The sequence below is a fragment of the Maylandia zebra genome, linkage group LG7 (assembly GCF_041146795.1).
Source record: "Maylandia zebra isolate NMK-2024a linkage group LG7, Mzebra_GT3a, whole genome shotgun sequence".
NCBI classification, from domain to species: Eukaryota; Metazoa; Chordata; class Actinopteri; order Cichliformes; family Cichlidae; genus Maylandia; species Maylandia zebra.
The window spans coordinates 11924233-11949735 of record NC_135173.1 but is presented as its reverse complement, the minus strand read 5'-3'; the positions used below and the strand labels follow the sequence as shown (position 1 = coordinate 11949735).

At 44.2% G+C, this 25503-nt stretch overlaps 1 protein-coding gene and 1 long non-coding RNA gene across 3 annotated transcripts in view; one reads left to right on the top strand and one right to left on the bottom strand.

Annotated features, from left to right (window-relative positions):
- igf1ra (insulin-like growth factor 1a receptor) overlaps positions 1 to 25503 on the bottom strand; it is a 77641-nt gene that overhangs the window by 30986 nt on the left and 21152 nt on the right. The gene's annotated exons all lie outside the window — the stretch shown is intronic.
- LOC105940940 (uncharacterized) lies at positions 7535 to 13105 on the top strand. 2 transcript variants are annotated; one of them, XR_001167599.4, is made up of 5 exons: positions 7535 to 7621; positions 10949 to 11087; positions 11770 to 11834; positions 12632 to 12837; positions 12917 to 13105. It is a non-coding gene; the product is annotated as an uncharacterized LOC105940940 (long non-coding RNA). The 2 variants fall into 2 exon arrangements; XR_013099311.1 differs by lacking the exons at positions 7535 to 7621; positions 10949 to 11087; positions 11770 to 11834 and adding an exon at positions 12544 to 12558 and having other exon boundaries at positions 12917 to 13098.

Below are 25503 nucleotides of genomic sequence, written 5' to 3'. Positions count from 1 at the left end.
TACCAAAAAGTTCTACTTTGGTTTCATCTGACCACATGACATTCTCCCAATCCTCTGCTGTATCATCCATGTGCTCTCTGGCAAACTTCAGACGGGCCTGGACATGCACTGGCTTCAGCAGCGGAACACGTCTGGCACTGCGGGATTTGATTCCCTGCCGTTGTAGTGTGTTACTGATGGTGACCTTTGTTACTTTGGTCCCAGCTCTCTGCAGGTCATTCACCAGGTCCCCCCGTGTGGTTCTGGGATCTTTGCTCACCGTTCTCATGATCATTTTGACCCCACGGAATGAGATCTTGCGTGGAGCCCCAGATCGAGGGAGATTATCAGTGGTCTTGTATGTCTTCCATTTTCTGATGATTGCTCCCACAGTTGATTTTTTCACACCAAGCTGCTTGCCTATTGTAGATTCACTCTTCCCAGTCTGGTGCAGGTCTACAATACTTTTCCTGGTGTCCTTCGAAAGCTCTTTGGTCTTGGCCATGGCGGAGTTTGGAGTCTGACTGTTTGAGGCTGTGGACAGGTGTCTTTTATACAGATGATGAGTTCAAACAGGTGCCATTCATACAGGTAACGAGTGGGGGACAGAAAAGCGTCTTACAGAAGACGTTACAGGTCTGTGAGAGCCAGAGATTTTCCATGTTTGAGGTGACCAAATACTTATTTTCCACCCTAATTTACGAATAAATTCTTTACAAATCCTACCATGTGAATTCATGGATTTTTTTTTCACATTCTGTCTCTAACAGTTGAAGTGTACCTTTGGTGCAAATTACTGACCTCTGTCATCATTTTAAGTGGGGGAACTTGCACAATCGGTGGCTGACTAAATACTTTTTTGCCCCACTGTACTTTGCTGTGACTGCCTATGAAGACTGTTAGGATAGAAGCCGTGCACATCAGGCGTCAATCACACCGCCGGTGCTGCTTTACGTTATAAATGGGGTCGTAGCTTCATCAGGACGTAATTAAATGTATCTCTATATCACCTCCATTTATGAAAGCATTCACTCGACTGCACGCTACAGTGATCCACTGCACTGGGGGGATGCACAGCCTGTCTGTGCACAGTCAAGGCATTTGAGCTCAGGTTACCAGCTCTGAAAGCAGACTGCAAGGTAGCTCAACTGTACAGTAGCAAACAGCAGGGCCTATCAGGGCCTGTTTAAGTCCAGATCCCAGGCTGACCCTCCCATCTCCCTGAGCTCAATCAGGCCACATCCTCATCCGGCAACCCGATCCTCCCCGGGAGCCCCCAGTGGATCACTCCAGACACTTGTTTAAAGCACATCAGCCCGAGCGGCTGGAGAGAGGATGCTTCCTCTGCTCACAGCCAAAGGCAAACCGCATCAGAGATTCCAGTGCGGTCTCACTCCTACAGCGATAGAGTCTTAAGTGCTGGGACGATCTAATCTAAAGAGGTTTTGTTTTTTCTTTTTTAAATACTTTTTCAGGCAGATTGTGTCTGGCTGCGCACGTTCGGCAAGATCGACCGTTTCGCTGATCAGAGGGGGTTTTGTTTGGAAGAGGAACGCTGCACGGCATCATGATGCGATTTTCTCGTGCAGACAGCTGGCTCAGATGAGCTTGCCTAAATCTCTGATCGGGCCTGCGCACAAAGGTGTGTGTGAGCCCATTTCTCCCTGTCCCACTGATTCTGGGTCTTTTCCACTCCCATGCCCTCTAAAGAACAGCAATGTGTTTTTCACACAACTATGTGCTGGTCTGTGTGTTCAGGCATGCGTGGTATTTCCCCTCACTCGAGCTCAGTCACAACAACAACACACAGGCACGCACACATGCGCCCGTACACACACACACACCTTCTTTAGGCCCTCGGGCCTTGGCCCAATCTGCAGCTGTTGTTGTTGTTGTTGTTGTTGCTTTGTTGTTGATTGATTGCACCCACTAAAAAGACACAGGTATGCAGCACCATATGTAAGAACTTTGTTTTTATCACTGTAGAGACAGAGGACGGCCTGAAAGCTATTAAAGTGCTAAAACAATGGAAAAAGTGAGTAAGAATATCCTTAAAAAGTGACATTTTACCACACAGATTAATATATTCTATGCATTCGGATGTTACCAGGCAAAATCCTCATTCTAACTAATCATTGAACAGTAAAAAGCCCAAACATTTAGTTAATCGAGGTCTTTATATTAAAGTTAGAGATGCACCCATGTTAAATAATTCGGTGTTTGAACACCATAACCTTCTTCTATCTTGTAATTCTAGCTTGAAGCAGTTAATGCATGGTTGACAGGACAGGTCAGTTAGAGTGACAGAAAATTAATTGGCAACTGTTTCGATAACAAATAGTAGTTTTAGTAATTTCCCCAGTTTCATTAGAAAAGAATATTAGATGGAAGTCAAATAGTGGGGCCTTTCTCTGTATCAAAGCTGACCTTCTGAATCCCTGTGGGCCTGACTTCTAGTCGACTAATAGCCCCACAGTCCCAGCTCATCACCCCTGGAGTGTTTTTTGTAGCCATGAAGATGAGCCTCTCCAGCAGCTCTCCAAATTATCCTCAAGACTCACATCTAGTGGTTGTCATGACTCAGAGGGGGAGTTCAAATTAAAAGCACATTCAGCTGCACTGACAAATCTAAAGAAGGCATTATTGCAAAAACTGACTGTGTGACTCGTACCTAATGGTTGGCAAGTAAGTGCTTCGCCTGACATGTCTAAAGTTGATCTGGTCATGAAGACTTCACAGAGATTTACAGAAATGTTTCAGCTGCAGGCACTGAACTTAACAAGCTAAATAAGGTCCTTAGATAGACATTAAGGATGGAAAGAGAAACTTTGCAGAGAAGTTGGGCATTTTTTCAGAGGTTCTGAGGTGTTTCCTCTTACTAAAGGTGCCTTCTAAAAATACCTGCCTTCCCAGATCTCTTTCATTAAATACAGTGCGTTTCCTGGCACTCCTCTGTTGACTAACTGTTTTGCAAGCCGAGTGACTGGTCAGGGTTAGTAAGAGCCCGCATTGCACTCTAATCCCTCCTGTTAAGTGATTGTCTTCATAGCTGTTAGTTACATGTATACACTGTAAGATGAATCGTTACAGATTTATTTCGCAACACTGGAAAAAAAAACAACATAGCTGGTCATAAAATGAACAACTTGGTGCTTCCTTTGGCTCAAGCGCTGGATGTTTGCAGGCACAGTTTAAAACCTGGCTGTGTACCCACATGCCACCAGACAGAACTTCCAGCCATATGGACCAATCTTGATTCTCAACATATTCCAACCCACTCCAATCTAAACTTTAATAAACACCTTTAAAACACTCCTGAATTTTAGTGCTGCTTGTACAAGTTGCAATCAAGTTGAGCAGAATTCTTGAGTGTTCATGCACAGAAAAACAAAGGACAAGCACCAAAGTTAGGATGAATCTCTCTTTATCTAGAGAGCCTGCACTGAGACTTAAGGCTAGGTCTTTCAAGTGTAATGGCCTGATAAGATACCACAGTCCCAGATGATGTCACAGTAAAACAGTATTGTACTGATCCAGTAGAATACACACAAACCTCGTGCTTGTTTTGAACATTTCCTTTTGGCACAAGGAGTTAAAGGTTTGCAGTTTTCCTCATAAACAGTTGAACAACACAGAAGAATAGAGGCACTTACTACTGACATGCACGCTGATAAGGCCAAACAGGACCGGTGACGGGAAATGTTTGGCAGCATTCAGCAATTAGCTCATTCTCACTCGATCCTTTCACATCAAAAGGGTGTGACTGGATATCATAAATAAGGGCTACTTTACCTTAAACATCCCATTAAATCCATGTGTCTTAAAATGACAATAAGCCCAAAAGGGTGGCTTACCATGTCAACGTAAAGCCACGAACGACACTAAAGGACCACTACAGTGTCGTCAACAATGGACTTGTTAAGGTTTATCCTTATTAGTAATTGAGTAACAGCAACACCCAACATCATGCCAGTTGCACAAAGCCTTGCAGCGGGAATGAACTACTATTTACAAGTCTCTGAACAAACTGTGGGTTACGTCACTTTCAGCAAGTTTCTCTCACAGGCTCAACGCAGACGTAGCTCCTCATTTGTAACCTAAGTTTCGGTGTTAATCGGATTTTACCATGACGCAAGTCCCCCATTCACTTCTGGCCTCGAACACAAACAGTAGTCATGATAAAGAGCGTGTGGAAACAATACAAAATGACAAACTGCAGCTCTCCACCTAATCTGTACCATATTTGGTTTTGGGGCAGTGTTTCAATGGCAGTTCAGCTAGAGCATTAAGTGAGACCTCGCTTCAGGACCTTCATATGCCATACATAGAGCGTGGACTCAAAGGTCAGAAGCTAGAGACCGGTGACCAGACATGGGGCAGAGGATGGATAAAGCTGTGCCTGACCTCACACTGCCTATGTGGATGGAGCAGGACAGCTGACAGGCCTTAAACAGTCCCCAGCCCACACTTCCTATTGGCTGCCTGTGACATCATGCTTCTATCCCCATTTTTTCACCTCCTCTTTTCGGGGTGGGTGGAGAGTTCAGTTCTTCCTCCTCCTCCTTCTCCCCCGTCTCTCCTTCTCTTCCCCCCCATCCCACACACACAAATACACTCAACTTTCTTTGCCCCTTTTAGGGACCTCAGCAGCTTCAGGAGGGAAGAGAGAAGAGGAAGGAGGGAGCAAGAAAACGAAAGAAAGATGAAAGAACGATTAAAGCATGTAGTGTGGAAGCTTTGCTAATTTTATCTACATTTCTAGACAGAGGTGTGTGTGTGTGTGAGAGAGAGTTTCCTCCAACTTGTGTGGCAGGTACATGGCTTGTATGACTCTCAAACGTAGCACCACTGCCACATCACACTTGTTTATCGTTAAAGTGCTCCCCGATGGGTCAGCGTGTGGTCTGTAAGCATGAAGCAGAATCTGCATATAAGCCATAAAGTTTTCTTTTTCATCTCTTTCCTAGGCTCTCGGACTTGAGCAAGTCCTTCCTAATTAACACATGCCAAATGAGGAGTTTTGTCTGGCGTATCGTGCTTCATCGTGTTATTGTAAAACTCTGGGTTTGACATTTTCACTAGAGGACAGCTACAGCTGGGCTTTTTCTTTTTCCAGTAATGAAACCAAAAGATTATTAAAGCAAAAGAAAACTAAAAAAAGAGAGAGAGCCACAAAGGGAGACAATAAGAGGAGGCATATTGGGAAATAATTGCTTAATATAAAAATATGCGCTGTAAAAAGAAGAAGAATCAGACTGTTTTTTTAGTGTTTTAAACTAGACATGCAGCAGAGGGATGCGGCTTTTTAGGGAGATTTAAAACACAAAAATGATCAAGACATGCATTCTATGCGTGATGAGGGACAGTGACTAAGGGCTGAGATTCCCCTGCTCTGCGACAATCAAACCTAGTGTTTAGTGCCGGATCACATCCCTCGGCGATAGATTAGCTCTAAGTCGGATTAAGGAGGAGTCAGTGCATATAGGAGAGGTGAAGTGTCATCAAAGCGCTGGAAGAGGACTCAAAGACGCTGCAGTGGTTAGCAAGCATGAGGCAGGAGGGTTTATTTGGGACTTACGGGAAGATGGAGAAAGATCTGGGGGCGGGTTTTTTATGTTGGGCACAAAGCACAAAAACTACATTTGAACACACTTTCAGCTCGTATAGCTTGTCCTGCTATGACACCAAAAGCTGCAGCTTAATCAAAAAGAAAACCTCCACAGGTGTGAACACACTATAAACCCGGAGCATTCAGAAGTCGACACAGAGGGCAGAGAGAACAGATGCCAGTGCAGAGGCTGGGAAATGGACACAGGGAACAAGACTGCTTCCAGCTACAGGAAGCGTGCTAAGCCCCCACCATGTTAAACATAAGACTTCCAGAAATGATTGAAACAAAATGCCCATGCTTTCTCCCCACCAAACAAACAATAGTCTCCTTTGTGAAAGCCCGTGGCTACCAACAGTCAGGGGAGATATAAAGACACAGTTTAGAAAGAGCGGGCATGTTTCCCCCCTTCTTTTTTGAGGCTGCAGACAACTCTCTCCTTCAGTTTGGACAGACGGGGACATAAATGTGGGGCGCACTAGTGTGGCCCACTTAGGTGCCCCCTGCTTAGAAAAAAATGCTTTTGTTTTCCTGTTGTTACAGGCCTCAAACAACTCAAGGAACAAGGCTGCAACAGTAGCGGAGCACCAGCAGGGGGTCAACGCCATGGTAGAGAGGCACGCTAACACAGCAGACATGTTACACACATTCATTGAGATTGTAAACACAGGGCTGAGGAACCAGTTTTTTCCCCCCTTGTTGTGACCTAAAAATCTGTTGTATTCCATTAATGGTTCAGTGAGCGTCTTCTAAAGCAACACAGCATATCTACCACAATCTCTCACACCATCTGAACTCTGATATTTCAGACTTATTATCATTCCTTCAGCTCCATTTTAATCAGCCCCAGGGTTTCCCCGAGCAGATCACTTTACACAAGTTTTCTGTCATCCTTAAAAGATCCCTCTGCTCCTCTGACACACATGTGGTAACCTGCGTAAAGAGGACACTGCACCAACTGCAAGCACAGGATGAGCCGATTCTATATTTACCCGAGAACTGCTGTATCTCTGCTGTCCCCAGATGCAGTAATTCATTAGTTATTTCATAAATGCCTTGTTAACTCTTATTGGTCTGAATGCTGCTAAACTGAACATCATAAACTGTAATAAATGGGGGTCCCGAGGCTATATTTTTTCTCTTCAACAGAAGCACTGGATCAGCTCTGGAATTACTTGAGAGAGAAAAAAATCATATGCCTCATAACACATGACTGTAGTATTTAACTCCACCGAGGAACATGCAGATGATAACACAACGAGCCCTTTATCCTACTTGAATTGTGTGTTAAATATTAATCATCAATAATGCAACATATTCTTATTCTACGTAACATCAACTGGTGTTAAAATGCTGCCCACGCCCTGATTAAGACCATAACAAGACACCATGGGAGAGTAGAAATCGCACCTGCTAGATCAGTGATTTCCGCCGGAATGCACTTATTCAAACATGAATGTGCGCACAGATATACACACACACACACACACACACACACACACACACACACACACACACACACACACACACACACACACACACGCATACTTTTGAACAGCTGGTGCTGGGCTGGCTGGCTACATACAGCCAGGGGACAGATAGCTGGCTGAGAGAGGGAATGGGAGCACGTTGCTCAATCAATGAGCCATCAATCACACACTTACACACACACACGAACACAAATGCATACACACAGCAAGAAGGAGCAAAGACATGAAACAGGAGACCATATCCTTTAACTACCACTCAAAAGAAAGCCATCAAAGCGCTGGCTCTGGCTCCAGGCCTTTTTCCATGGCCAAATTTCCAGTCACTGCTTTGTCTTGTGGTGGTTTCATTAGAGCTACTACTAGACTCCTCTGTGTGTGTGTGTGTGTGTGTGTGTGTGTGTGTGTGTGTGTGTGTGTTGCACCACAGCAGTTATCTGCTATCTAACTAGCTCACTGCTGCGGGGTTTCTTTTCTGCACTCTGCTGAGCTCCCAGACAGCAAGAGGTTGTGAAAAGGCTGGCAAGGAGGCGGCAGCAATCATATAGTAAGTAGCACCTTTCTGTTGTCTGTTTGGTTCCTGTAAGGAAAAAAGGCGAGTGAGGAAGTAAACAAAGCACGTCAGAGAAGGGACTCAGCAAGTGATTACTGTTATTTATAGCTACTCTTTTCCTGCTTTGGCAACACCTGTACAAGCGGTACATGATAACTTATACCACTTAAAGGGGGGAAAAGAATACATGGCACAAATTGCAGTTAGTTACTCTGAATAGTTGGATTATTTTAGTCGAAACATTGATTTTTATTTGAAAATGAACAACCTAAACACACCAACACACACACATTCTCGTTTTGATATCTTAGTGAGGACATCTAATTGACATAATGCTTTCCCTAGCTGCTTACCCTAACCCTAACCATCAAAAACGAATGCCTAACCCTAACCCTCAGCCTAACCTAATTGCAACCCTGACACTAAAACCAAGCTTTGAGTCTCAAAAATGCCTTCAAACTTGTGAGGACAGGCACTTTTGTCCTCACAAGTGACTGTTGGTCCTGACAAGTATAGTAATTTTTGATTTTTGGTCCCCACACAGATGTCTAAACAGGTACACACACACACGCCTATAATTTTACCAACAGGAATAATAATAAAGTTTTCAATGATAAATGCGGATATCCATCCCTGTTCTTAAATCAATACTTACATCAATTCCTGAACACCCATGAAATCAGGTGGGCCTGTGTCCATTAATTGTTAATTGTTTATGTAAATGTACACAGCGGGAATACATCCACAAACAAAAAAGTAATGCGCTTGTAAATCAGAGTCTTCAAATGATTTTAATAACAGTCCAAACATGACTCATTTGGGATAATTCCAAAATATTAGTTCTTATATTTGAAAAGCTAGAACGGGTTAGCGGTGTTATTTTATCGGTGACTCAAATGGTTAACGGATTATCTCAGTTAAAGAGAAGCAGGAAAAGGCGAGCGGCATCGCCATCAGCAGCAGGATCAGCAGCGTTAATGTACACAGGGAGGAGTAAACAACACCGGAGGACGTCCTCGTGTCCCTGAGCCGCAGTGACAGCATGTCCTCCTGTCTGCACTGTCATTCTGTGTCAGCTCTCATTACCTACAGCACTGCACGAGCAGCATTGAGTGACTGACTGGCTAATGGCACCTGCTACCTACTGCTTTATGGATGACAGCAAGGGGCTGGGAATCGCCATGACAACGCAGAGATTGCACTATGCCTGACCTCGATCACGTGGAATAATCTGTTCGTTTAAACATTATTACTCATTTATGCAACACAAGAAACCGATTTCAGTTGATTTCTTATGTGTTAAATATCTATAATTTACACAGAAGACACAGCAACCACTCAACTGCTGCCTACATCGGACTAAGTTAGGTCCAGTTCACATAGTGGAGGTTCGGCTTCGCCTTGCCATCTAAACCTAAGTTGTGTTTATTCGCCTGCAGCCATATTTCTGTGACAGCAGATATAGGGGAATCACAAACGAGAGAATAAGCTCCGTCACTTGAAACAAGACTCCCCTTGGATCGTCATTTTTCCTCTAATGGATAACAGAACAATAGATGCCTCTAACTCACCACTAAAGGATCACTGTGCCGTCATTGTACAAGGGGTACAAGGGTCAATTTCCACAGCAAAGAAGAAGAGAAGATGCACTCTCTGTGATCCCCAAACTCTGCTTTGTTTTCTTGGGTAACATTTTTTTTGTTGAAGATTTTAAAGACTTTCTGCAAATGATATCTTGAAGACAGTAAAATGAATTAACTAAAGAAAAGAGATTTACTAAAAAATGATTCAGTATGCTTGTATACCGTCTCTTCCACCTGTCTAAAACTATTTCAGCTGGAAAAAGGGGAAAAAAGGTGCTTATATCTACTGGAAGATTTTAATTAAATAACAATGCAAATAGTAAAGTTGTGTGGTGAGCCCCTGGGAATCCACTTAAAAACAAAACCCAACAAGAAAAAAAAACACTGGGGCAGTTTCACTGTGAGACAACAGGAGAGCACAGAAATGATGTTTACATGCTTCCACAGCACATGGTTAAACAAGTGCAAAATCAAGATGTCTCTCCTAACTGTAACTGGCGCAGTTTACAAAATGTTGAGGTGTGCCTGTTACTCCTCGATCTGATAACTGATCTGCAGTGGCTGCTAAGCGAGCAGCTTCAGACGGAAGCACAACCCAAATTGGGCCTTTGTTCCAGACTGCACAGTGTCTCAGCAGAGGCATGAACAAAACACAACACAGACGCACACGAAGCCTGAACAGTCACTAACGCGCACACACACAAACACACATAACTAACTCTACCACAAGCGCCTCTGAGCCGCGTCTCACCCACCCACACACATATACTAAACACAACCTAACCCGCCTCCCCTCTCACTCTCTCTTGCTCCTTTTATTCCTCTCGGTCTCCCGCTCCCTCCCCCCTAACCCTCATTCATAAAATGGCTGCTTCACAACTCCAATTCCTGGCATGGAATTTATGGATAAGGGGTCAGGAGCAGCAACAGGCCAGGGGGGACTTGTTAGTTCTATTTTTCCCCTCCCATCTTTTTCTCCTCCTCCTTTTTTGGATAAAAAAAACCAACCTACACCAATGTGATTTGTCCACCTAATTCTCCTCCACACATATGCCAGCCTTCCTCATCTCTACCCCAACCCTCCCCTTTCCTCTTACCCACTCCCCTCCAAAACAAACCTGATACCCTTGTAGCCTAGCAGGGAAACTAAAGCTATGCGTCTGGCAGAGGAAGGCAGGCACGAAGTGGAGAAGGGGCAGGAGCAAGTGCTGGTGGCTTCTCCTAAGAGGCCAGCAAGAGGGGAACGGGGACAATCTCAGGTTCCATCCCTGGAACACAACCTCCATGTTTTTGCAGTTTTACTACATCACACGGACACACATGCAAACTCCCAGGGCATGGGTTAAAAACAACAGGACATTGATTGCTATAGCATTTGCTCCGAAAACACCAATCTATGTTAAAGGAGCAACAAAATGGGGCAGCTTGAATGGCCGAGAAACTCATCCCAACCTGCCAACACATACCTGTGTTGGTATGAGACAAAAGTGTGTGTGTCAAGGTAAATTTGGGCCTATTGCATCAGTTTTCCTCACGACACCACTCTGCGATATCTGCTTCTGAAATCACACAAATTAAAACTCACTCAATAACAGCACACAAACCCTGAGGTGCATGTCAGGTTACACCGTAGGTAACAGCATAAAGTTTCAGATGGGGTTGCGGTTACAACGTAGCTACGGCGTAGATTTCCCGCTGAAGCATTAAACCCCAATAACAATCCCTCTCCTCCTCCCAGCGTCTCCCCTGCGCTGCCCCTGGAGCCCCCAGCAGAAGACGGTACGAGCAAGGAAAGGTCGAGGCCACGAGATGAACGGTCCCACCTCTTGCTGGAATGAGCCTTAATTTGATAGGGGTTGGGCTGAGCCAGGACTGTGGTAAGACATGCACATGTGCCACACAGAAAGAAGCATGTGTTAAGTCACTGGAATGTACACACATATCGGAGACACAATGAGGAAGGTCATTCTTAGGATGCAATTTGAAAAAAACAAAAAACAAAACAAAGAATCAGCCATATGCTTAAGTCGTTGCTGCACGTCTGCCGTTTCTGCATCTCACATCAAAATGAGGACACCGGACGTAAGACCTGCTGCAAAATGACACTGTGCCGTGGTTACATAATCTTTGCACTAGTAATGTAGCTGTTACTGTGCCCTGTATCTCATAAAAGCAGCAAATTTAGTTGTTCTGCTTTAACCAGAATACAGTGTTCCCCCTCCTAAGCCCACACGTTTCAGCCCACCCATCCTCTTCTTGCCTATCAGTCCTGGCCTTATTCCATTCAAACTTTTCACAGATGGGAACAGAATTGTGTTGATGTGCATTCCATATTCAGTGTACATGCATCAGTCACACCACAGACCAGGGCGTCAGAGGGTCAGAGGTGGAAATGACAGACCTGGGCTCTTTATACATGCAAGGATACGTGAATATAAGATCCCATATATGAGCTGGCAGTGCAAAACAGGGCAGCAGTAATCAAATGAACTAACATCCAGGCTGTGTTGCATGGTGTGGTTACGGTTGCCTGGCTATTTATATGTGTCCCTCCTTCAGAGAAGGAAGTCGCTCCTATTGGATCCAGATGTGAGCGGAAGGACAGACAACAGCTCGACTGAAAGGTAACAGCCTGGATCCAGTTGCTTAAACTACTGTGCTATCATTTAGGACACAGCAGCATTACTCCTAATGGCAAGGACAAAAACATTACTACACATGTACTACCACATAGACTACATTTGTCTTTGAAGTGTATCATAAATGAGAAGGTGGACGGATGTGAATTTTAAAAATGTGTCTAAATAAGTCAACATTCACACATTTAAGCGTTTCTGAGAGGTGAACGTCACCGCTCACCTGAGGCTTCAAGGGTTCAATTACGCTCTCGGCCAGCCAACTACCATAACTTAACACTGCTCTCCTCCTCCCTCTGTTTAGCCACAGTACTTGAATGTCAGCAAGTGCCTGTGAAGCAGGACTAAATGTGTTGTGACCGCTGGTGGTGATTTGCTGGTAGGCAGCACCCCAGTGGGCCATGAGCCAATTGATCTACTAGTAGATCCCATGACACATGATCAATTCTTAGGCCGGTCTCCTAAGAGCTAGGGTCTACAGGCATTTTCACATGCCCTCTGGACTGGGTCAGGAGAATCAGGACAATACTTGTGTCATGGTCTACGGTGGGTGGCTGGAGTTTCCATTAGGCTCCTGAACTGACCTGGGATCCGCCCCTGGGCAGGGCCAACTCCAGCTCCTGCACACCTGGAGCCTATTGTAGGCTATCAAGCCAGAGGGATTTAAACCACACATCGATGTTCACTCACTGCCAGTTCGTCATCAACCCATGTTGGTAACAGGTCTTGTGTTTCAAATTCTCGCTGTGATTCATCTTACTAACAAAGACTCTTTTGTGCTACAGTTGCTGTACCCACCCTGGCTCACTCCACCTCCGGACTTGGAATACCTAGTGATCATTTTGGAAATCCCTCTGTGCCTCACCTGCCTGCCCTCCTGCCATCACACTCCATCTGGAGCCCCGGATCTCAGGTCAGCCTTTCCACGCCACTCAGCCTCCCCTGGATCTTCATCATCCCCCTCTCAAACACTCCAGGTCCCTAACTGCAAGTAAGAATTGCTGCTCTTATACTGGCCACTTCTGAGCTGCCTTCACTACCTGCCTAACTTCTATATCCTCTCCCCTCAGTGTGACTGTTCCCCACTCAGCTCCGTTCCACTTCTCAGGCCTCGTTCCCTCGCCCTAGCCACGTTCCCCTGGGCACGCCACACCAAGGCTCCACGTCTCGTCATTTTCTGTCTTTGCCACGTTTCCCTTTTTTTTGTTCCCCTTGCACTTAACCGTAATAAACTATTAAATCATCTACTGTCTCCGCTCTGGGTTTCTGCACCTGAGTCCTATTCAGTACCGGCCATCCGTCGCCGTGACAACTTGTACATGTAGGAGGCAATCTGCTGCACATGCATTCTCACTATTACACAGAACATCTATAGAGTACAAATACTATGCTTGGTTTGGGTGAAGGTGCTGCCCGGGTTCAGGGTGCACACATAATGCCCACTGAACAAGTTCTCTATTCTCCAGACAGTTACTTTCGCTATTCTACATGGGTCCACACAGACTCTGTAGTAGGATGCTGTCAGTTTAGAGACTCTTTAATTGTATTCTTAGAACATCTCCACCAGAGATTTTAAAACACAGGTGTCGAACTCCAGGCCTCGAGGGCCGTTGTCCTGCAGGTTTTAGATGTGTCCTTGATCCAACACAGCTGATTCAAATGGCTAAATGACCTCCTCAACATGTCTTGAAGTTCTCCAGATGCCTGCTAATGAACAAATCATTTGACTCAGGTGTGTTGACCCAGGGTGAGATCTAAAACCTGCAGGACACCGGCCCTCGAGTTCGACACCCCTGGTTTAAAGGAAAGTTGAGCTGAGAGAAGAGAGGATATGATGTCCTGGATATGTTTTGTACAGAATGAGCTGAAATGATAGAATAACTTGTCCATCTGTTCAGTGTACAGTTTCATTCTTTTCTTGTTCTTCTGTCTTCTTACAGCCACCGGACATGATGTGGCAGACAATAGAGGCCGTGGACAGCTGTTAATCTAGTAACATCTGGCTCCGTCAACCCACATTTTTCTCTCCCATAGTGAATGGATACGGACTATTCTCAGAAATGACATGGTGATCCCTTGATCCGCTCTTGCATCAGATATGTCTGGCATGAGATAGCTGAAGCTAGCACAGACGTGTGCACACACACACACACACACACACACACATACAAGCATCATTTGCGGTTATGGGGCATGAGACATGAGGTCTCAACAGGAGCCATTGTAGACTGCACTACCAGGCAGCCACACTGGGGCCCAATCACCCCTCTGATATGGCTCGAGTCTGAACACCTACGTCAGCCCACAAGCAGCCCGCGTGACGTCAAGCACATGTGTGCTTTGACCAGAAGCCTGCACGAGTTGGTTTCACACAGAGAACGAAAAGGAGGACGGAAAGGGAAGAGAGCACAATCTTGATGTCTCAACTATTTGTAGCCCCTAAAACAGAAAGTGAGATCAGCTTTGATTAGAACACGCAAAATAAAACAGCAGTATTAGTATTTCGCAGCAAGCATCACTGTCAGTCTAATGGTATAATTATACGTCTGCTCTCATATAACTCTGAGGCATTCTTGGTGCCCACAGTAGGCCAATGTTCAAATAAAATAGCACTCTCTGGTTGACCAGCAGCTGCTGGCTTATATATAAAGAGAAGTGATACAGATGCCAAAGGAGACAGCAATAAAAGTAAATCATTTCACCAGTCAAGGGTACATCATGTCAGATCGAATGGGCGGGTTTCTTGGAATAAAAAAAAAAAAATCAGACCTTTGTAAGTCAATATTGCCCTTTGTTCTTTGTGCTTCTTGTGTAATACAATGTTGTATTCTGTTTTCTGCGTCAGCGCAGGGTAACGGAATACAACAGTCGTGTCTGGTGTTGTATTACATTAGCTAATAAATGACATCCTGATGCTGAGTTAACTTTGTTGTCTGTTTGGCTGGATAAAATGTGCCAGAAGGAATGTCTCAAAGGCAAGAAAACACACAGAAAAAAAAGTAGGTTTGGCCATGAAATTAAATCTTGATCTTTCTCTATCACTGACACAGCCACAAAAACACCCCTGCACCCTCCTGGTACCCATTCTGCTGGCTCCAACCGCCAAGGCCACCCGCCACGAGGGAAGCAGCAGAACGGTCCGGTTTCCACAAGCCTACGTGCTGCACAACACAACCACATAACTGCGTACATTGGGGTGGGGGGGTTGGGGGTGGGTGGAGGGGGGTGTCTACCCTCACAGTGCACCCCATCACCCTCAATCACGACACAAAGACGTAAAAACACTTTGGCACGGGGTACAGCATGCACGCATGCGTCGATAATGCTTTCTTAATGATTTTTGCCACTGTCTAGTCAAAAGAGGACATATCGTCACTGGTCCACAATATTCACCCATCAATACATTACAAAACAGTTTTGAACTTGAAGCCGTTGACCAATGAGGAGTAAAGACTAATGTGCTTAAGTCAGAGACCAGACTGCCCACTGCTCTCGTAAGCCTGTTTGACCAGCTGTCTATCTTCCTAAAGACAGACTGGAGAGCACTTTGCGTACACACACCCACCCACTTGAGGGAGGGAGCACCAAAGGCACTCCAACTTCCAGACATCCGTCCCATCTGCTCGACCAACCGCCAAAATCAAATCACAACAACAGGAGAGGACCTGCGCTTGGCTTCCCTCTTTTAACCTCAAGGAATTAACCCTTTGAGGTTATGCGTGACAACCTTGAGCATAGCCCTAATTCTAACTGTGGGCATTCGAAATATCCTATTTCTCTTTTTATTAAGTAGTTCTTCAAATTAGTGGCAATCAGGGAACAAAGGAAATAACCTTTCTAACTGAGAGAAAGGTCAGGAGTTAGGATTACCATCTAAGACGTCTTAGAACTCAGAAGGTTAAAACATGCACATTTCTCTTCATAACACATCTAATGTACAAGTTTCCAAGTGCTAAAAAGGCTCTGAGTCAACTATTAAATCTAATGTGTATGCTCACTCAGTGGTCACTTCATTAGATGCACCTGCTCAAGTGTTCAGTAACGTAAACTTCTAATCAGCCAGTCACGTAGCAGCAAACAACTGGATTTGGGCATGTAAATATGATCAAGTTCAAACCAAGCATCAGAATGGAATAGAAAGGTGATTTAAGTGACTTTGAGCATGGCATGGTTTTAATGGCATGAGTATTGCAGAATCTGCTGATGTGCTGAACTATTCTCACACAACAGTCTCTAAGGTTTACAGAGAATGGTCCAAGAAAGAGAAAATATCCAGCGAAAAAGGCAACGTTGATATCAGAGATCAGAAAGAAAGGCCAAACCCCTTCAGGTGGTGGGCAACAGTAACTACTAATCATTTTTTACAAGCATGGTGCAGAAGAGCACCTTGAAGCAGATGGGCTACAGCAGCAGAAGTGCACAATGGGTGCCACTCCTGTCAGCTAAGTCAGGCTCACAAAAATTAGACAACCTAAGACTGAAAAAAAAACTTTGCCGGGTCTCATGAGGCTCAGTTTTTGTCAATATTAACCAAAATCTCAGAGGACGTTTAGAGCACCTTGATTAGTCTATACCCTGGAGGCGAAAGGGGATCCAACCTGGCAACAGCAAAGTGTAACTAGTGAAGTGGCCAGTGAATATATAGTTCAACTTTAATAGAGAATTTGCAATATTAATCTTTATTATTTATATACATTTTTGTCTATCTCGATTGTAAAACATTGTGTTATCCCTGGTATTCAGCCCACACATACTCTCAACACTGTACATGCCTTCTCTAAATCTGAAGCCGTGATTCCATTTCATTGAACTTGCAATGTACATTACTACTCGAGAGCACGTTAGGTGTGAAGGCAGGAGCTATAAGTGAAGAGAGGTTGTGAGTGCACCTTGCAAAGAGTGTGTTTCAGCCTCAGGACTGCATTTTCCACAACACTCCTGCAATTCAGAGCTGCCGAAGAACATGCTCAACTCATTAGAGCAGAGTTCGTTAAACCTTTCTCATCAATGTACCTGCACTCTGCTCTCCATCCTCCCACGTTTACTCTGTTATTAACCAGACAGCGCTGTGAGATAAATGACTACATTAATCGTCTTTGATAGCTCAGGGATTTTCCTTGTTCGCGGGCGGGAACAGTATACGGTACACGGTGATGGTCAGGGCCATTTTGTAAAACTGCGTACGTGTCTCTCCCTGTGTGCAAATGTGTGCAGGGACTGAAAGCAGCGGAGTTTGGATCACTGCTTGATGGATAATTTGTCCCTGCGTGTTCAGTGTCTCTGCTGTAAATGAAACACATGGGACATGGCAGCAGGCTCTTAACCCCACTTTGTCCGATGGCTGTGTTTGCTCTTTGCGCTCTCCCTCTCTCGTCAGAGGTGAGCCTCTAGTTCTCAGATTGCCGCAGCTGTCAGGGAAGACCCGAAGGACTCTGGCTGTTTCCTCAGTTCACAGAGGAGTTAATGCTCTCTGGCTTTTTCACTTGCAGAACCATATTTTTCCTTTCCTCTGTATCCTCTTCCTTCCTTGGGGGTATGCTGTGAAGTTGTAAACCTGAGCCACAGGTGTCCAGCAGTGAAACGCGTTTTGCCCCCACCCCAAACGCATCTGGGAGATCTTATAGTTCTTTCACCCAAAGCATCAGTTTAGCATACAGTTTATGAGAGCAATGCAGGCAGGGCTTGTTGTGCAGTAATGTTGTATTATTATGGCACCTTTCTCCTGAGGGTACCTCTAATCCAGTTACAGATTTAAACAAGGGAAATGGTTCCAAGGCATCCATCCCACTTATCCTTGGATCACAGGGAGAACAGAAAAGCTTGTTGCCAATCCTGCAGGGACTTCAAAGGGTTCAACCGTCCAAACATTTGTAGAAATTTGTGGAATTCAGCATACTTGATTGCACCTGAACTACAATAATACCTAAATTCCAGCTCGTTAATTAAATCCTGTGATGAAACCAACAAAACACTGAAACCTGGTTTGTGGGAGGCATGTGGAGGCAGAGGACCACCTCTGTTAATTCTAATGTTTTTAACAAAACAGCAGGAAAAGTGCAAAACACAGATTTTTACTGTAATCAATTATTAACAATAGCATTAACAGTTATTAACAGTTGTAACAAGAACACTGACAACTGTTTTAAATACATTCCACATCATGCATGAATCCGTTTCCTAGATCTAAAAGGATAGCTGGCTGCAGATTAGCTTCTGATATTTTTTAATAACATTAAGGCAACAGCTTTTAAATTTAATACTTTCAGTTCATATTCTGTAGTGAAAATATGATGCAAAATGTCCAATTTTGCCCTATGTCTTAATAGAAAATGGCAAAAGTAACAATGTTAATCATTTGAAGTTGGGTTAAATTCTGTCTATATTAACAGGCAAAAATCAAATATATAAAAAAAACACAAAGAAAATCCCATAAACTCCTTGGCGGAGGTATGAGAAGAACAACATGATCTTCTTCCTGATTTTCAGGAAGAACACAATCCATTATTGCCGGATAATTGCCACACATAGAAACCATCAATAGTTCATACAGCTCTAAGCCGAGCCAACACACATACAGTGGGGCAAAAAAGTATTTAGTCAGCCACCGATTGTGCAAGTTCCCCCACCTAAAATGATGACAGAGGTCAGTAATTTGCACCAGAGGTACACTTCAACTGTGAGAGACAGAATGTGAAAAAAAAATCCATGAATCCACATGGTAGGATTTGTAAAGAATTTATTCGTAAATCAGGGTGGAAAATAAGTATTTGGTCAATAACAAAAATACAACTCAATACTTTGTAACATAACCTTTGTTGGCAATAACAGAGGTCAAACGTTTACTATAGGTCTTTACCAGGTTTGCACACACAGTAGCTGGTATTTTGGCCCATTCCTCCATGCAGATCTTCTCGAGAGCAGTGATGTTTTGGGGCTGTCGCCGAGCAACACGGACTTTCAACTCCCGCCACAGATTTTCTATGGGGTTGAGGTCTGGAGACTGGCTAGGCCACTCCAGGACTTTCAAATGCTTCTTACGGTGCCACTCCTTTGTTGCCCGGGCGGTGTGTTTTGGATCATTGTCATGTTGGAAGACCCAGCCTCGTTTCATCTTCAAAGTTCTCACTGATGGAAGGAGGTTTTAGCTCAAAATCTCACGATACATGGCCCCATTCATTCTGTCCTTAACACGGATCAGTCGTCCTGTCCCCTTGGCAGAAAAACAGCCCCATAGCATGATGTTTCCACCCCCATGCTTCACAGTAGGTATGGTGTTCTTGGGATGCAACTCAGTATTCTTCATCCTCCAAACACGACGAGTTGAGTTTATACCAAAAAGTTCTACTTTGGTTTCATCTGACCACATGACATTCTCCCAATCCTCTGCTGTATCATCCATGTGCTCTCTGGCAAACTTCAGACGGGCCTGGACATGCACTGGCTTCAGCAGCGGAACACGTCTGGCACTGCGGGATTTGATTCCCTGCCGTTGTAGTGTGTTACTGATGGTGACCTTTGTTACTTTGGTCCCAGCTCTCTGCAGGTCATTCACCAGGTCCCCCCGTGTGGTTCTGGGATCTTTGCTCACCGTTCTCATGATCATTTTGACCCCACGGGATGAGATCTTGCGTGGAGCCCCAGATCGAGGGAGATTATCAGTGGTCTTGTATGTCTTCCATTTTCTGATGATTGCTCCCACAGTTGATTTTTTTCACACCAAGCTGCTTGCCTATTGTAGATTCACTCTTCCCAGTCTGGTGCAGGTCTACAATACTTTTCCTGGTGTCCTTCGAAAGCTCTTTGGTCTTGGCCATGGCGGAGTTTGGAGTCTGACTGTTTGAGGCTGTGGACAGGTGTCTTTTATACAGATGATGAGTTCAAACAGGTGCCATTCATACAGGTAACGAGTGGGGGACAGAAAAGCGTCTTACAGAAGACGTTACAGGTCTGTGAGAGCCAGAGATTTTCCTTGTTTGAGGTGACCAAATACTTATTTTCCACCCTAATTTACGAATAAATTCTTTACAAATCCTACCATGTGAATTCATGGATTTTTTTTTCACATTCTGTCTCTAACAGTTGAAGTGTACCTCTGGTGCAAATTACTGACCTCTGTCATCATTTTAAGTGGGGGAACTTGCACAATCGGTGGCTGACTAAATACTTTTTTGCCCCACTGTAAATGCTTGATGTGCACAATTGTAACGACTCCAAACATATGATCACAGAGTCAAGAGAGAGAAAAGGACCTTTTCCTTTAGGGGAGAAGTGGCACCAACAAACGAGTGCGCCCGCACCGACTGCGCAGAGCCCACGTACCCTTCAAACATGGCATTTTCCAGTGCAGCTCATGAAAAAAAATAATAGATGTGTCGTCACCCCATAATCGCCATTAAGAGGAATAAGAAGTGGGATTTTCTAAAAATAAACTCATTTGTTGGGGTCTTAGAGGCTAAACACTGCATTCTAGAGAAGCTGAGCTGAGTGCAAGTGACGTGCCAGCGGATCACTTACCGTCATGCATTCTTAATTTAAGCTGTATCCCTCTTGAGGGGGCCTTAGGTAACCTTACAAATGCATGAGGAATATGGGTTAAAGTGTGAACACGTCTCCAAATAAGGATTACTGGATTATAGGAAAAAGCTTTTTTTTTTCACTTTAGACAATTGTTAGTTTGGTGTATGAAGCCTCAGAAAACACTAATGTCTACAAACAAAACTTAACCTGACAACCCCGAAGACGTCATCCATATTTTCCATGTGACTGACAGCAGAAGAAAGGATACATATTATCCCATTTTCATACATGTAGTGCACCCCTGAACCCCCCCAACATCACCCAACAGCAGTGCATGTGAGAAATACCCCACACAGTCAGTTTTTATATTAAGCTGTCATTAACCTTGTCAACTTCTCAGTACAAATTCTATATAATGTTGGAATGTACTGATGCACAAACAGCACAGGTGCATTCATTATTAGTGAGCTTGAGTCATGTGTGGTGCCTCCTGCATGCATACATGAAGGCAGCTCCTTTGCTTAAACCACACAGAGTATTTCCCTGAGTGCAAACGCATCTGAAACAGACCATTTTCTTCTGCGTGCTACATGTGAGAAAGGACAGCTGTGGAAAATATCCCGACCCGATCTTCTGAAATTGTCCAAAGTTCCTGTGTGAAAACAGCCACAGAAACCTAAGTAAATGATTCGCCACGGGCATGAACAAGACGAGAAGTAGTGAGAAATTAGGTTTCTGGAGGACAGGGGTTATGTCCTCTTTCAGTTTGTGACATTACGTGAAGACAGTACTGTTATCCTTTTGTAACAGTGGAAATCAACTGTACCGACAGCTAAGTCGCTAGTCTTATATAATCCCTGCCCAATCTAAGGCACTTTTTCTTTTTTACTGTGAGGTAAACGGGCCAACAGTACCCAGAGTGCAGAGAGGTGGTCTTCCAGGTTAGGAGCTGTCGGGGTGAGAATCAGCAGAAGGGTGAGGAATTAACAAGTGTAGCAGGAGAACAGTTGGTGATGGAGGGTCAACAGCTTTCAGCTATTGGTCAGAGTTTATCAGACAAAGCAAGCAATGAGGAAACAAAAGGTATTGTTTCAGATCTCCCTGTGAGAATCAGACCCCCCCCCCCCCCCCCCCCCCCCCCCCCCCAACATGTAGTGTCCTACAAAACACTGTCTGTGTTTAGAGCATTTCTTCACCAAGCCATATATCTGGGATTTAGTTTCATCAGCCACATATCACCCAGGGAATAATGCCAACACTGTGGCAATTAGACGATAAGTTGCAGTAAGCCTGAGTCAATACCAGTTGGCTCATTTAACAGAATCTGCCCATTGTCTGCTCTCTGTGACATCTCCCATTCCTCGCCACCATTGTATCTTCTCTCCTTATCTCTCTCATAGACAGAGGAATCTTCAGTATGCGACAAGAATGCCAACAGGGAAGCCAGCCACAAGACTGAACTTACGTAACCCTGGAACCAGGGGTAAAATGTTACAGAACAGACAAAATACAAATATGGCAAAAGCTCAAGGGAAATCTAGAATGTCATGAGGGAGAAATCCATGTTGATTTTTACATTCAGTTCAAAAAGTGTCAAAAGATGCCTTGGAGGTCACAGACCGCAGGGCATCAGAAAGCACTAGTGAACAATGAAGGATACATTTTCTAAGTGGAAATAAATTAGCCAAGCGAAATCAAAGAACAGCGTTTTCTTTTCAGTAGCTTCCTCATGTTTCTGTTTAGTCCATTTAAGACATTTTCTTCTGGGAGTTTAATGGAGCAACACACATTAGAAAACAAAGTTAGAAGATTTATGGTCATATGAATTGTAGCGACAGGCAAAAATCAAGAAAGGGACGAGAGAAGAGAAGGTAACGGAGAGAGCAATGAACACCTCGGTGTACAATAACAAGGGGGCCGTGCACCCATGATCTACAAGACATCAATTCAGAAACGATATCGGGAGCGACAACCGGATTAAACTCAGATTAAACAAAACACATTGGAGCCAATAAATGAGAACAGAAATCTAATTATTCTCACAATGTCATTTCAATTCCACCGACAATTAGCGGCAAGTCTGTAATAGCCTACACTGCCTAATAGTGCTTGTGATTTAACTTAAACAGAGTCCAAACTAAACTAACAGAACATTAATGGCTATTTGTAAAGAGGCCATTGGTGCACAAAAGGCTAATTCATTCCTGCTGAAGAGAGCAGTTTAGTTAGAACAATGACACTGGGCAATGAGGGTATGAGGCCACACTTGAACTGGCTTATGATCTTCACAGTTAATCAAAGCCAAGGGGGCATGGGGAGGTAGAGAGAGAGAGAGAGGAGAAAGTGAATAGCAGAGAAGTCCAATAGTTAATCCTAGCCACAGTCTTTACTCTCTGAAGATGCCCATGACAGACCTAAGATGGGGAAGGATGCCAAGCGACTAACTGGAAAACTCACTGCTTCAATAGTCACGGTCTGGAAACGTTTTAATAAGCTGGAAACAGTTTCCAAAATGGTTTACGGTTCCGATGCCGACCAGAGACAAAGGCCTGCATTGTGAAGCCAGAGCGTGTATTTTTTCTGATCAAATTTACTGCCAAGAAGCTGGGAACAGGCGACATACTCAAGAGCAGTCGCTCTTGTTTCTTTAGGCCTAACCTCCCCCTACCCCACACCCGCCTACTCCACCTCCTAAAACACTCACACACACACACAAACAAAGCCTTTTCCACCACAAAGGCAGACATGCGAGAGCTCCTCCATTGAGCTATGTCAGAAAAAATGCGACGCTGCAGACCATCCCCACAGTGGCCCGTGGTCAATATCTTGAATCAATCTTCAGCATGATAGCCCTAATTTGGGCCATTCAAAGGGTAAGTATTTACATGAGAAAGTCAAAGTTGGTAAAAACCACGGGAGATTCCTGGTATGGGTGTGTCTGTCAGTGACAGAAAAAAAAAACGAAAGCAGGGTAGGAGAAATAATGTCGCAGACAAACACACTTCCAAGCACAATGCTTCTGTATGTCGCCCTGACACCACAGCCGTTTTCCACAGTTCATCCAAACATAACACACACACACATACACTATACATATACAAACAAATAAATTCTCCAGGCAGCATTTTACCGCACTGAGGTTGCTTATTACATTTTATAGTTACATTTTCATTTCTTCACTGCCAAATATTTCAGCAGCCTAAGCTGATGGTGATTACTTAATGAGAAGCCTAACCGTTTGGCTTGGTCAGAGATTGGAGTTCTGGGGGTATTTCTGGGACCCGAGGAATCATAAACACGTGACTTGGTCTTGTACAGATGTCAGTCTGGATGTGTTCTGACTGCTGGATGGACATGGATGAGCATCCATCTCACTTGCTTCTTCTCAATTCTTTTCCACTCTTGACTTTTTTTCTCCTCCCCTCCTCTTCCTCAAGTAGCCGGCCTCTCTGTCAGGACACGACCCGCCCAGCTCATACTCCGTAAATCAAGAGCGACATCTCTGTTGTTGCACTTAAAAAGAGGCGACGGCACAGGCTCTCTTTGCTGTGCCCCGAGAGGCCGCTTCCTCCCACCGCACCGGAGCCAAGAGCTTAAACACAAGCTTGTGTGCAGCATTTTCTGACACCCGCAGGCACTAAGCGACGCGCCAAATGCAGATGTGTCTGTCTCCATGGCGGCACCGAAGAGCTCACTGGGCAGAGCACGTACTTACATGCTAGGAAATAACAACCCCCTCTGATATTTACATACACTCCAATGCAAAACAACACTGGGCTAGTGTCTGCTGCCATGTGGCGTGAATGGAAATACACACTTACTTAATTGTAATATACAATGTTAAAATTTGTTGGGAGCAGACACAGATTGAGTTTTAGGGATTAACTGTGATTTTTCTTTTTTGTGCATCTACGCACAATTAAGAAAAAATAACAAACATAAAGATAGCTAAAAAAAAAATGAGCCACACATTTGAATAAAAAAAATGTTGAATCCCAATTCCAAGAGCTTAAATTAATCCTGCAGTGGAGGCAGTCACTAGAAAAGGTCACATTCTCAGGGGGTATCGCTGCCGGTCTTAAATATTATATTTACTTAGGCAAACACCCCTGTACCTCAGCCACTTTGGGCTTTCACTTAATTAAAACTCAGTGGACAGAAAGGTGTAAAAACAAACCATTCCTTGATTTGAGATTCTACATGACAGCTTCTCAGCAGGCTGAGGTGTGCAGGACCTCTGCAGAGATACAGAATACTAATAATACCACAGAGTAGGCCAGGGTCCAGCATATCTGACTCTACATCTACGTGCCAGTAAAGCCACTGGTGCCAACACAGTGGCTCACAATGTGAGCCATTCACAGAGTCTGTGCACCCACTGTCCTTACACACAAAGAGGAGTCCTGCTTCATCACACGTATCAGACGGCCACATAATTTCAAAGACAATCCATAATGCTCTCATTGACCTCATCGTTCTCATCAGCGCACACCTAAGCAAAAAAAATGTAAAAAAGTAAATTCCTCTCCCACCTCACTCTCATGTTCCAAGCAGGAATAGTGCACTTTTATTCCTCTTGGTCATTACATTTTTTTTGCTTTTATCCGGGATGTGGAAAATAGTAGGAGACCCAAACTGACCAATCCGTGAAAAGTAAAAAGCGGAGGCGGCACAGTGCGTGATGTAAGATGCTGGGTCTGTCTGATTCCACGGCACTGGCATGCTATGTAAAGATACACTGGAAGAACAGCAAACACCAGTTTAAATAAGAAGAAAAATGATGAAGGAGAACAGGTACTTGTAGTACAGGTAGTTGTTATTCAAAACATTCAAAACATAACCAGTTAGCACACACATAACCATCATAACCAAAAACTCCACAAAGAGAAGCATCAAATGGGCATTTAAAGGTCAGCTTGAGTAAACCGTGCAGAATGCTATAAATTAAAAATGAAACAGCAACATTGAGGACAAAAACAGACATTTAGCAGGTTTTTGTTCTACTTCAATTTGAAACGGGTCAGCGTCGACTGAGTGACTGAAAGGCTAAAAAAAAAAAAAACCCTAATTAGTAAAATGTCGTAAAATAATTTATCTGAAAAGGAAAAATAGAAGACGAAGTAACATTCATTAGCTTTGA